This window comes from Pistacia vera, unplaced genomic scaffold (genome assembly GCF_008641045.1).
Source record: "Pistacia vera cultivar Batoury unplaced genomic scaffold, PisVer_v2 Contig77, whole genome shotgun sequence".
NCBI lineage: Eukaryota > Viridiplantae > Streptophyta > Magnoliopsida > Sapindales > Anacardiaceae > Pistacia > Pistacia vera.
Genome location: NW_022196634.1, coordinates 484720 through 496808, shown reverse-complemented (window position 1 = coordinate 496808; position 12089 = coordinate 484720).

Here is a 12089-nt window from a genome sequence, read left to right as displayed (position 1 = left end):
ATGGTTACCGTACAATTCGATCCTTTCATCATACTTTATCTCGACGAGACGAAGGCATAGAAATAGTGTCAACCTCCGATTATTCTCGATATTATGTATTCATTACTAACCAATGACCTGTATTATAACTAGATGAGCAACAACTCAATCTCACTGTGGCCATAGTTTTAGTGTCATTGCCATTTACTGAATTGCGCCGTGAGACAAATTCTCCCGTACCCGAGAGTATGAATCCTCTGTCATCATCCACCATAGTCTTGATACACTCATTGATGCAGCCAATCACTACCATATTAACAACTCTGAAAAGAACTGCGTTGGCTAGTGTCAAACTGCACCAATCGGTGCACAAGGCGCTCCGGTGATCTGAAGTCTAAGGATCACATGCACCACCATTTGTTAGAGGATTTGTTCCATACACACTAGAGTTACCATCCTATGGAATCCTTGGTGGGTCGTCCTGACCTTGCTGCGGTGTATTCCCTACAGCAAGCACCCATGTGTTGCACCGCGTGTCAACAAACAACCTTGACAAGTGAGATAGTCACTGCCTTTCGACAGGGTTGTTCAACACTATGATTCCTTACCGTATTATCTGTGCCCTTACTTTAGAATAATACTAGCTACAGACATTTCTAATGGCCACCATATGTGCTCATAGGGTTCTCACTATCAAGATTTAAACACTTGATACCCTCATCACGGTTCTACTATTCTAAGGACATATATCAATACTATTGCAATAATATGATTTACGCGATATAGAATAAATGCCTTTTATTGATAATGAACATTATTACAAGAGTCATTCTAAAAAATTGTTGGCTCTAGGGAATCTACTCTACACAATCTCCCACTTGCACTATAGCCAATCATTCATGTATTTAATACCAAATGATCTCAAGTGCCTTTCATGCTTCTTTGCGACAGAGGCTTTGTCAGTGGATCTGCGAGATTGTCGTCAGTATGCACTTTACTAATCTACACGTCTTTCTTCTCAACTATCTCTCGATGAGATGGATCATCGGAGTATCTGTCTGACTTCTGGTGAACCTGGTTCCCGGCTTGAGCAATTGCTCCATTGTTGTCACAATTGATGTCTATAGGATCAACAATCGTGCGAACCACACCAGTTCAGTAATGAACTTCTTAATCCAGACTGCCTCCTTGGCCGCATCTGATAATGTAATATACTCAACCTCCATTGTAAAGTCCGCTACAGTGCTTTGCTTGGAGCTCTTCCGCTCATTGCACCGCCATTGAGACAATACAAACCCTGATTGTGATCGATAATCATCTTTGTCTGTTTGGAAACTATCATCACTGTATCCTCTTATAGTAAGCTCATATTCCCCTCCATAAACCAAAACATATCCTTAGTCCTCTCAGGTACTTAAGAATATTCTTGACAGCCATCTAGTGACGCTCACCTAGATCCAATTGATTCTACTATAAGTGCTCAAAGCACACGAGACATCAATCCGATTACATAACATAGACATGATGGATCCAATGTGCTAATGCTATGGGATCCTTTTCATCATATCTCTCCCATCTTGTGTTCTAGGACACAATTCCTTAAGAGTAATAACACTATGTGACATTGGAAGAAATCCCTTCTTGGATTCTTCCATACTGAATCTTTTCAGTACCTTGTCAATATAGCATTCTGACTTAGGCCAAGCAACCTACACGATCTATCACGATAGATCTTTATACCAAGGATGTAGCTGCTTACCCTAAGTTCTTCAGGAAAAGCACTTGGATAACCAGTCTTTACCGACTGCAAGTTCGTATATCATTCTCGATCAGAAGTATGTCATCGACATACAAACACTATGAATACTATTGCGCTCCCACTCACTTCCTTGTAAACTAGGGCTCATCTTTATTCTTGATAAAATCAAATTCTTTACGGCTTCATCAAAACGATTGTTCCAGCTCCTTGAAGCTTGCTTGAGTCCATAAATGGATCTCTGCACTTGCATACCCTATTAGCTTGTCCACAAGAATGAAACCATCAGGTTTTGTCATATACACAACCCTTCACAGGTTTCCGTTCAGAAAGCTGTTGTGACATCCATTTGCCAAATCTCATGTCATGATATGCAGTATCGTAAGCATAATCCGATGATTTAATCATGGCAACTGGCGAAAAGGTTTCTTCATACAATGCCATGAATTTGTTTGAACCTTTGCAACCAATCGTGCTTTATAATTATGCACGTTACCATCCATGTCATTTTTCTTCTTGAAGACCCATTTACACCCTATGGGTTTTACCCCTTCATAGTAGTTCCACCAAGACCACCTTGGTCTCGGTACATAGAGTCTTCTTAGATTTCATGGCTTCAAGCCATTTAACAGAATCTGGATCCGATATAGCGTCTTCGTAGGTTCTGGGTTCATTGTCTTGGTAGACTAGTACATCACCATGTTGCTTACGAGATAACCGTATCTCTCAAGCCATAGCGTACTCTCCCAGATCTATGTACTTCTGTGCTACCTGAGTGGTTCATTTTGATCCATAAGTTGTGGAGTAACCTCCTCATGATGCTCAACCACTTCCTGTGGCACATCATCCATTATTCATCTAGTATATCTTTGGTGTTCTAGAACTTCATCGAGTTCTACTTTCCTCCCACTAGTACTTCTAGAAATATTCCTTTTCTAGGAAGACACCGATCGAGCCAACAAAATTTTGCGCTCTTCTGGGTGGTAGAAGTAGTATCCTTTGGTCTTCTTTGGATACCCCACAAATAACATTTACAGGATTTTGGGCTAGCTTGTTTGAAGTTATTTTCTTAACATAAGCTTCGCAACCCCAAATCCTTAGATAGACAAGTTGGGCTTTCACCTATTCCATACGTATATGGAGTCTTATCTACAGACTTTGACGGCACATGGTTCAAACAGTGAGTCGTAGTCTCTAGGGCATAACCCCAGAACGATGCAGGTAAATCACTAAAACTCATCATGGACCTCACCATGTCAAGTAAGGTCATGTTCCCCTTTCTAACACTCCATTGTGTTGGGGTCTATAAGGAGGATGAGTTGTGATACTACCCCACATTCCTTCAGGTATTCTGAAAACCCTAAGCTTAAGTATCACCTGCTCGATCCAACCGAAGAGCTTTAAACTTTGCCCAACATATTCTATACTTCATTCCTAAATCTTTGAATTTATCAAAGGCTCAGATTTATGTCTCATAAGGTAGACATAACCATATCTACTAAATCATCAGTAAATGTGATGAAGTATGAATATCCACCTCTGGCCCAACTGTTAGTGGACCACATACATCACTATGGATGATGCCTAACAGCTTAGTAGCCCTTTCACCTTGTCCGTTGAAAGGAGACTTGGCCATCTTGCCTAAAAGGCATGACTTGCATACCTCAAATGACTAAAAGTCAAAGGGTCTAAAACTCCATCCCTTTGAAGTTTTATAATGCGAGTCTTATTAACATGACACAATCTATAGCCAGAGATAGTCTAGTTTTGATCGCTATGTTTAGCTTTCTTGGTTTCAATATTGAGAATATCCTTATTGTTTAAATCAAGAACATATCATCATTATATAACCTTGCAATTCCAAATAGAATACCATTCAAACTAAAGGACATCAATCCATTAGATATCTCAAAATGATACCCCATATTATCCAAAACGATACTGAAATAATATTTCTAGAAATAGAAGGTACGTGATAACAGTATGATTCCAACAACAAGCCCATAGGCAAAGATAAACAGAAGTCCTTACAGCCATATAGCCACTGTGCTCCATTTCTAACTCGTAGGTCCACCTCTCCCTTGGCGAGCATCTACTCTGCCTTAGTCCCTGCACATCAGTACAAATTTAAGTACCACATCCTGTGTCAATGACCCAGATGTTAGGGAGAGAAATAATCTCAATCATAAAATACTTGAAGTCGTAGCATTTGACTTCTTCTTGCTTGCGAGGAAAACCTTACAGTGTTTCCTTTAGTGGCAAGGCTTGCCATAAAGAAGCAGACACCTTGCCCTTCCCTATGTCACTCTCAGGACCAAGAGCAACCTATCCTTTGGGCTTGGGCTTGGGCTTGGGTTTGGCCTTGGCCTTACCCTTGCCGTTACCCTTTGCTTTACTGGCACGCACTAGTAAAATAGGCTTAGACTTTTTCAAGTTCTGCTCTACAGTCCTCACATGTTCAAAAGTTCTGACAGGGTTTTCCTCCATCGTGTTCATATTGAAATTCATTATGAACGGAGCATAAGTCAGGCAAGGATTGCAGAATTAAATCCATTTGTAATTCTACATCCAAGCCACATCCCAAAGTCTCAAGCCTCTCTATGTGCTCGATCATCTTGAGCACATGAGACCAACTTGGGCTCCCTCAGCCAGACGACTCCCAAACAGTGCTTTCGACACCTTCCACCTCTCATGTCGAGCATTTGTTTCGTAACGCTCCTTGAGATGTAAATAATGGAAGAAGCATCCATATTCTCATGGCTTTTGCAGCATGGTGTCATCGATGCTAACATCAAGCATTGAACGCTATCAGCACTCAAGGAATTTTGATAAGTATCCTTAACTTCCTGAGTGGCATCCGGATCAGGCTCAGCCATGTATGCTTTTCAAGGATATCATTTCTTCTGACTTGAGTATAATTCGAAGATTACGATACCTTATGAGAAATTGGATCATCCAACCTGTTTCTTTCTCGATTATCGGTCCCAGGTTCATAATGCTCATTTTGGTGAATCTACAATTGCAGAAAATAAAGTCATTATAAAGTTCATTATTATTTAATATGGTCTTTTATTAATGATGCTACTACTATTTTACTCAAGTCAATAGCCTCACTATTAACTCGGGAAAGCCCGTTGACTTTCCTAGTGGACTGAGATCCCATCCTTCGCTTTGGCGAACAAGCCAAAATGAGTTGATTAGGTAGGCCAACAAACTTAATCCACAGCAGTTGATAGCTCCTACATCAACCTATGTGAAAAGCCAACAGCCCACACACAACCAATGGCTTCAACCATTGTCCTCAAGTGTGATTCTCAGTATTAGTAAGTGGACACTACATGTCACCACGTAACACCAAGTGTACTGCTCTACTATCCTATGACGTGTTTATCAACCTTCGCTTTGGCGAACAAACAAAACCATCATTTTAAGTCGACCTATCACCATTAAGGAAACTCCAATGCTTTTAACCTCCCATGAAGAAGTGTACCCTTCGCTTTGGCAACAAGGTTTCGACGAACATGGTTTGATTAAAACCACGGTGATGGAAGGCTCATGTGACTTAATATCCTTTAATTGAGGGTTTGTTATTTAATGTCTCACCAGATTATTATCTTTGTTAGAATGACATTGTTTGGCATGTTATTCAACATTCAACCTTAGCATGCATTCTAAACACAATATTAAAATGTGCCGGTACATGGCCCACCTAAAACCAATTTCCTTGAGCCTAGAGGAATCGGTGGGTCACCTAGGGGTCCTGTAATAAATATCTTGAGTCTTCAAGTATGGTTGCCTCGTCCTTTGCTTCGTCTTTAAGTACATTACAAATACATCATTCTAAATTTACAATAAGAATAATTATACAAAATTCTTTACATCAATAAATTTAGAAACCTCGATTTACATTCGAAGGGAATAAGATGAAAAGAGAATGTACATTGAGAAGAGGAGAAAGGCAGGACATGCAGGCCCTATTTAATAAATTATACAACCATACATACCCAAAAATATTTTAAAACGTTCACCATATGTCTAAGGCTCATGTACACCATGCAATATACAAACAAGTACATATCATACATTTCAAAAACAATCAATTTTTGAATTGGGTGGGTTATTTATTAATTACCCTCTTAAATGTGCAGAATGATCATTGGCTTTATAGGTTATTAAAATTGCAGTTTAGTCCCTTCGCAAAAAACACAAAATTATGCGTTCGATTTGATTTGGATTTGTGTAATAACACGAATCCAAATCAAATCGAACGCACACACGTTCAACCAGGACATCAACCAACCAATATAACATCCATCAACACATTATTAAACCAATTTATCATTTGAATCATTCATCCATAAGTAGATTCTACAGATTTTGGAGCTTTTTCAAAACTAACATGTTATCAACCAAATACATGTTATAGTTCGTACAATAAACTGTAAAAATTTAATACCTGAGGCTCTGATACCACTGTTAGTAAACAACCCATTTACGCAGCGGAAAACAAAAACATAAACAACATGGATCGTTCCTTAGAACCAAGATCCAGGTACAAATTTACAGTTTATACAATATATATTAAATCTGTAGAAAAATCAGTTCAAGGTTTAAGAAATCATATGCACATTTGGAAGCTCCTCCAAGTTATCTTTGCATGTATTTTTGCTACCGACCCAAGTGTAGGATCGAACCGATGTAGTCTACACGAAGTTAATCGCAAGGAACTAAAGAGGGATTTGCTAGATCCTCTTTAGTCTTAAGAAACAAAAAAGAAGAATGAAGAATATTTTGGTTTTCAATCAAAACCCAAAACTGGCATGTGAGAGTGAAAAAGGGCTATGTGTTTTCTTTCTTTCAATGAATGAATGAATGAAATGAATTTCTTAACATGTTCCTCAATTAAACTTTTGTTTAAATAGTCAAGTTTAATTGCCCTATTCTCATATAGAATAGGCTTGGGCTCCAACCCAAACACCCATTGTTTCCAAAAACTCCCAATTAGATATTTATTTTAATTCATCATTATCTCAATTAAAAATCAATTAATATATATTTAATATATATATATATATATTAACATTGAACAATAACGATAATTTATTTAAATATATGCGAACACATATTTAAACGTAATTTCACTTATTTAATTTTTCAAACAAATTAAATAAAGGCTAGGACCTCAGCAAATTTAATTGTACTGTGAAATTACCAAAATACCCTTTCGTTCAAAAAGACGAAAACGCCCTTCTAACTTCCTGGCTCTTAAATTATCTTCTATGTGTGTGACCAATAGGCTCCTCATCATACCGTAGTGTCTAGTATCGCGATTAACACCAATTAATCGTCTCACTATACACAGACCAAGATTGGCCCCTAGCAAGGCATCATGGCCACTCGATAGATTCAGATTCAGCAAAGTAGCTACCTGTCAACAATATAGTTACCATACAATTCGATCATTTCATCATACGTTATCTCGACGAAACGAAGGCATAGAAATAGTGTCAACCTCCGGTTACTCTCGATATTATGTATTCAGTTACTGGACCAATGACCTGTATTATAAACTGGATAGAACAATAACTCAATCCCTTTGTGGCCACAATTTTAGCGTCATTGCCATTTACTGAATTGCACCATGAGATAACTTCTCCCGTACCCGGGAGTGATGAATCCTCTGTCTATCCACCATAGTCTTGATACACTCCTTGATGCAGCCAATCACCACCGTATTGACAGCTCTGAAAAGAACTGCGTTAGGCTAGTGTCAAACTGCACCAATCGGTGCACAAGGCGCTCTGGTGATCTGAAGTCTAAGGATCACATGCACCACCATTCGTTAGAGGATTTGTTCCATAGACACTAGAGTTACCATCCATATGGAATCCTTTGGTGGGTCAGTCCAGTGAACTTGCTGCGGTGTATTCGCCTACAGCAAGCACCCATATGTTGTACCACGCTGTCACCAAACAACCTTGACAAGTGAGATCAGTCACTGCCTTTCGACAGGGTCGATCAACACTGTGATAGCCTTACCGTATTATCTGTGCCCTTATTTTAGAATAATACTGGGGCTACAAACATTTCTAGAATGGCCACCATATGTGCTCATAGGGTTCTCACTATCAAGATTTGGGCTTATTGATCACATTTTTCTGCAACAAATTTAACTTGGAGATCACTGAGGTCGATACACCAACGAGAGTTAGGTTTGATAAGTCATATCTTCTCAATGGATATGTTTTACAAAAGATAAGGATGATCAGATTGAGAAGAAACAGAGAATGGGAGATGGTTCCTCCTAAAGGAGAAAGGAGACAAGCAAGGGAAGAAGATGCAACTGAATCTTCTAGTGAGATAACTCCGCTTATCAGAAAAAGGACAAGAATGGAGGTTAGATCGAGTTCAATGCCTCCAAATCAAACAGATGAAGTCTTCGAGAGAGTGTAATCACATTTCGATGCGAGATTCGAGTGACTTAGAAATGAAGTGAATGACAAATTTCTTATCTTGAGTAACTAGATGTTTGAGGTGACTAACGAGCTTTGCAACCTCAAAGCCTTCATGCCAAATCAGCCTTCACACCTTCTCGAACCTTAGAGCCATTAGGATATATTTCATTGTTTATCTTTTACTCTTTTTTTTTTGTTTGCACATAAGGAAACATTTTATGTTGGTTACTTACTTTGTTTATTTTATTACGTTTCCCATGTTTTTGAACTCTTATAAATATCTTCTCTATATGCATTGTTAGTAAATGACCCATTTATGCAGCGGAAAACAAAAAACATAAACAACATGGATCGTTCCTTAGAACCAAGATCTGAGTACAAATTTACAGTTTATACAACATATATTAAATCTGCAGAAAAATCAGTTCAAGGTTTAAGAAATCATACGCACATTTGGAGGCTCCTCCAAGTTGTCTCTGAACGTATTTTTGCTACTGACCCAAGTGTAGGATCGAACCGACATAGTCCACACGAATATAATTGCAAGGAACTAAAGAGGGATTTGCTAGATCCTCTTTAGTCTTAAGAAACAAAGAAGAAGAATGAAGAATATTTTGGTTTTCAATCAAAACCCAAAACTGGTGTGCGAGAGTGAAAAAGGGCTGTGTGTTTTCTTTCTTTCAATGAATGAATGAAATGAATTTCTTAACTTGTTTCTCAATTAAACTTTTGTTTAAATAGTCAAGTTTAATTGCCCTATTCCCATATGGAATAGGCTTGGGCTCCAACCCAAACACCCCTTGTTTCCAAAAACTCTCAATTAGATATTTATTTTAATTCATCTATCTCAATTAAAAATCAATTATATATTTTAATATATATATAACATTTACAATAATGATAATTTATTTAAATATATCGAACACATATTTAAAAACGTAATTTCACCTATTTAATTTTTCTAACAAATTAAAAAAGGCTACGACCCTCAGCAATTTTAATTGCACTTGTGAAATTACAACACACATTTTCGCTCAAAAAGACGAAAATGCCTTCTAACTTCCTGGCTCTTAAATTATCTTCTATGTGTTGGACCCATAGGCTCCTCATCATACCGGCAGTGTAGTTAGCGCATTACACCAATTAATCATCTCACTATACATGACCAAATTAGCCCAGCAAGGCATCATGGCCACCTGATATATTCAGATTCATCCAAATAGCTACCTGTCAACATATGTTACCGTACATTCGATCCTTTCATCATACGTTATCTCGACGAGACAAGGCTAGAAATAGCGTCACCTCCGATTATTCTCGATATATGTATTCATTTACTAGACCAATGACCTGTATTATACACTAGATAGAGCAACAACTCAATCTCCACTGATGGCCATAGTTTATGTTTCGTCTTCATTTTGCCATCTGAACTTGGCGCGTGAGCAATTCTCAGCGCCTACCCGAGAGTGATGTATATCCACCAAGTCTTGATACACTCATTGTGCACTGCCAAGCCCACACTACCATATTTAACAACTCGAAAGAACTGGCGTTGGCTGTTGTCAACTGCACCAATCGTGCACAAGGCGCTCCGGTGATCTGAAGGTCTAAGGATACACATGCACCACCATTTGTTAGAGGAGTTTTTCCATAACACTAGAGTTACCATCCATATGGCAATCCTTGTTGTGGTTCAGTCCAGTACACTTGCTGCGGTGTTTATCGCCTACACAAGCACCCATTTGTTGCACCAGCTGTCAACAAACACCTTGACAAGTGAGATAAGTCACTGCCTTTCGCAGGTGTGTTCACCACTATGAATCCTAACCGTATATCTGTGCCCTGACTTTAGAATAATACTAGGGCTACAGACATTTCTAGATGGCCACCATAGTGATGTCTCATAGGGTTCTCACTATCAAGATTTAAACACTTTGATACCCTCATCACGGTTTCTACTTTCTCAAGGACATATATCAATACATATTGCCATAATAATGATTTACGCGATATAGAACTAAAATGCCTTTTTATTGATTAATGAACATTATTACAATAGAGTCATTCTACAAGATTGATAGGGTCTAGGGGATCTACTCTAACAATCTCCCACTTTGCACTATAGCCAATCATCTCATGTATTTATCCCAAATGTCTCAAGTGCCTTCATGCTCTGTTGCGACAGAGTTGCTTTGTCGTGGTGGAACGTGTCGGGATTGTCGTCAGTATGCACTTACTACTCTACCCTGTCTTTCCTCTCAACTATCCTCCGATGAGATGAATCTCATCTGGTATCTGTCTGGACCTTCTCTCGTGAGACCGTGGTTCCCTGGCTTGAGCAATTGCTCCATTGTTGTCACAATTGATGTCTATAGATCACACATCGTGCGCCACCACACCAAGTCAGTCAAGAAACTTCTTAATCCAGACTGCCTTCCTTGGCCGCATCTGATATGTAATTATACTCACCTCCATGTAAAGTCCGCTACAGTGCCTTTGCTTGGAGCTCTTCCAGCTCATTGCACCCGCCTTGAAGACAAAATACAAACCCTGATTGTGATCGATAATCATCTTTGTCTGTTTGGAAACTATCATCACTGTATCCCTCTTTATAGTAAGTCCATATTCCCCTCCATAACCAAAAACATATCCTTAGTCCTCTCAGTACTTAAGAATATTCTTGACAGCCATCTAGTGACGCCTCACACTAGATCCAATTGGATATCTACTATAAGTGCTCAAAGCACACGAGACATCAATCCGAGTACATAACATAGCATACAGTGATGGATCCAATTGCTAATGCATATGGGATCCTTTCACATATCTCTCCCATCTTGTGTTTCTAGACACAATTCCTTAGAGAATAAACCTATTTGACATTGGAAGAAATCCTTCTTGGATTCTTCCATACTGAATCTTTTCAGTACCTTGTCAATATAGCATTTCTGACTTAGGCCAAGCAACCTACACGATCTATCACATGATCTTTATACCAAGGATGTAGCTGCTTACCCTAATTCTTCATGGAAAAGCACTTGGATAACCAAGTCCTTTCCGACTCAAGCTTCGTATAATCATTCTCGATCAGAAGTATGTCATCGACATACAACACTATAATACTATTGCGCCTCCCCCCACCACTTTCTTGTAACACAGTAGGCTCATCTTTATCTTGATAAAATCAAATTTCTTTTACGGCTTCATCAAAACGAATTGTTCCAGCTCCTTGAAGCTTGCTGGAGTCCATAAATGGTCTCTGCAACTTGCATACCCTATTAGCTTGTCCATCAAGAATGAAACCATCAGTTTTTGTCTATACACACCCTTCACAAGGTTTCCGTCAGAAAGCTGTTTTGACATCCATTTGCCAAATCTCATATTCCATGATAGCATAATGTAAGCATAATCCGGATGGATTTAAATCATGGCAAACATGGCCGAAAAGGTTTCTTATAGTCAATGCCATGAATTTTGTTTGAAACCTTTTGGCAACCAATCGTGCTTTATAGGATGCACATTACCATCCTGTCATTTTTCTTCTTGAAGACCCATTTACACCCTATGGTTTTACCCCTTACGTAGTTCCACCAAAGACCACACTTGGTTCTGGTACATAGAGTCTATCTTAGATTTTCATGCTTCAAGCATTAACAGAATCTGGATCCGATATAGCGTCTTCGTAGTTCTGGGTTCATTGTCTTGTAGACTATACTCACCATTTGCGTCACGAGATAACCGTATCTCTCAAGCTCCAGCGTACTCTCCCAGATATATGTAGCTTCTGTGCTACCTGAGGTGGTTCATTTTTGATCCATAAGTTTGTGGATAACCTCCTCATGATGCCAACCACTTCCTGTGGCACATCTCCCATTTTTCATCTAGTATATCTTTGG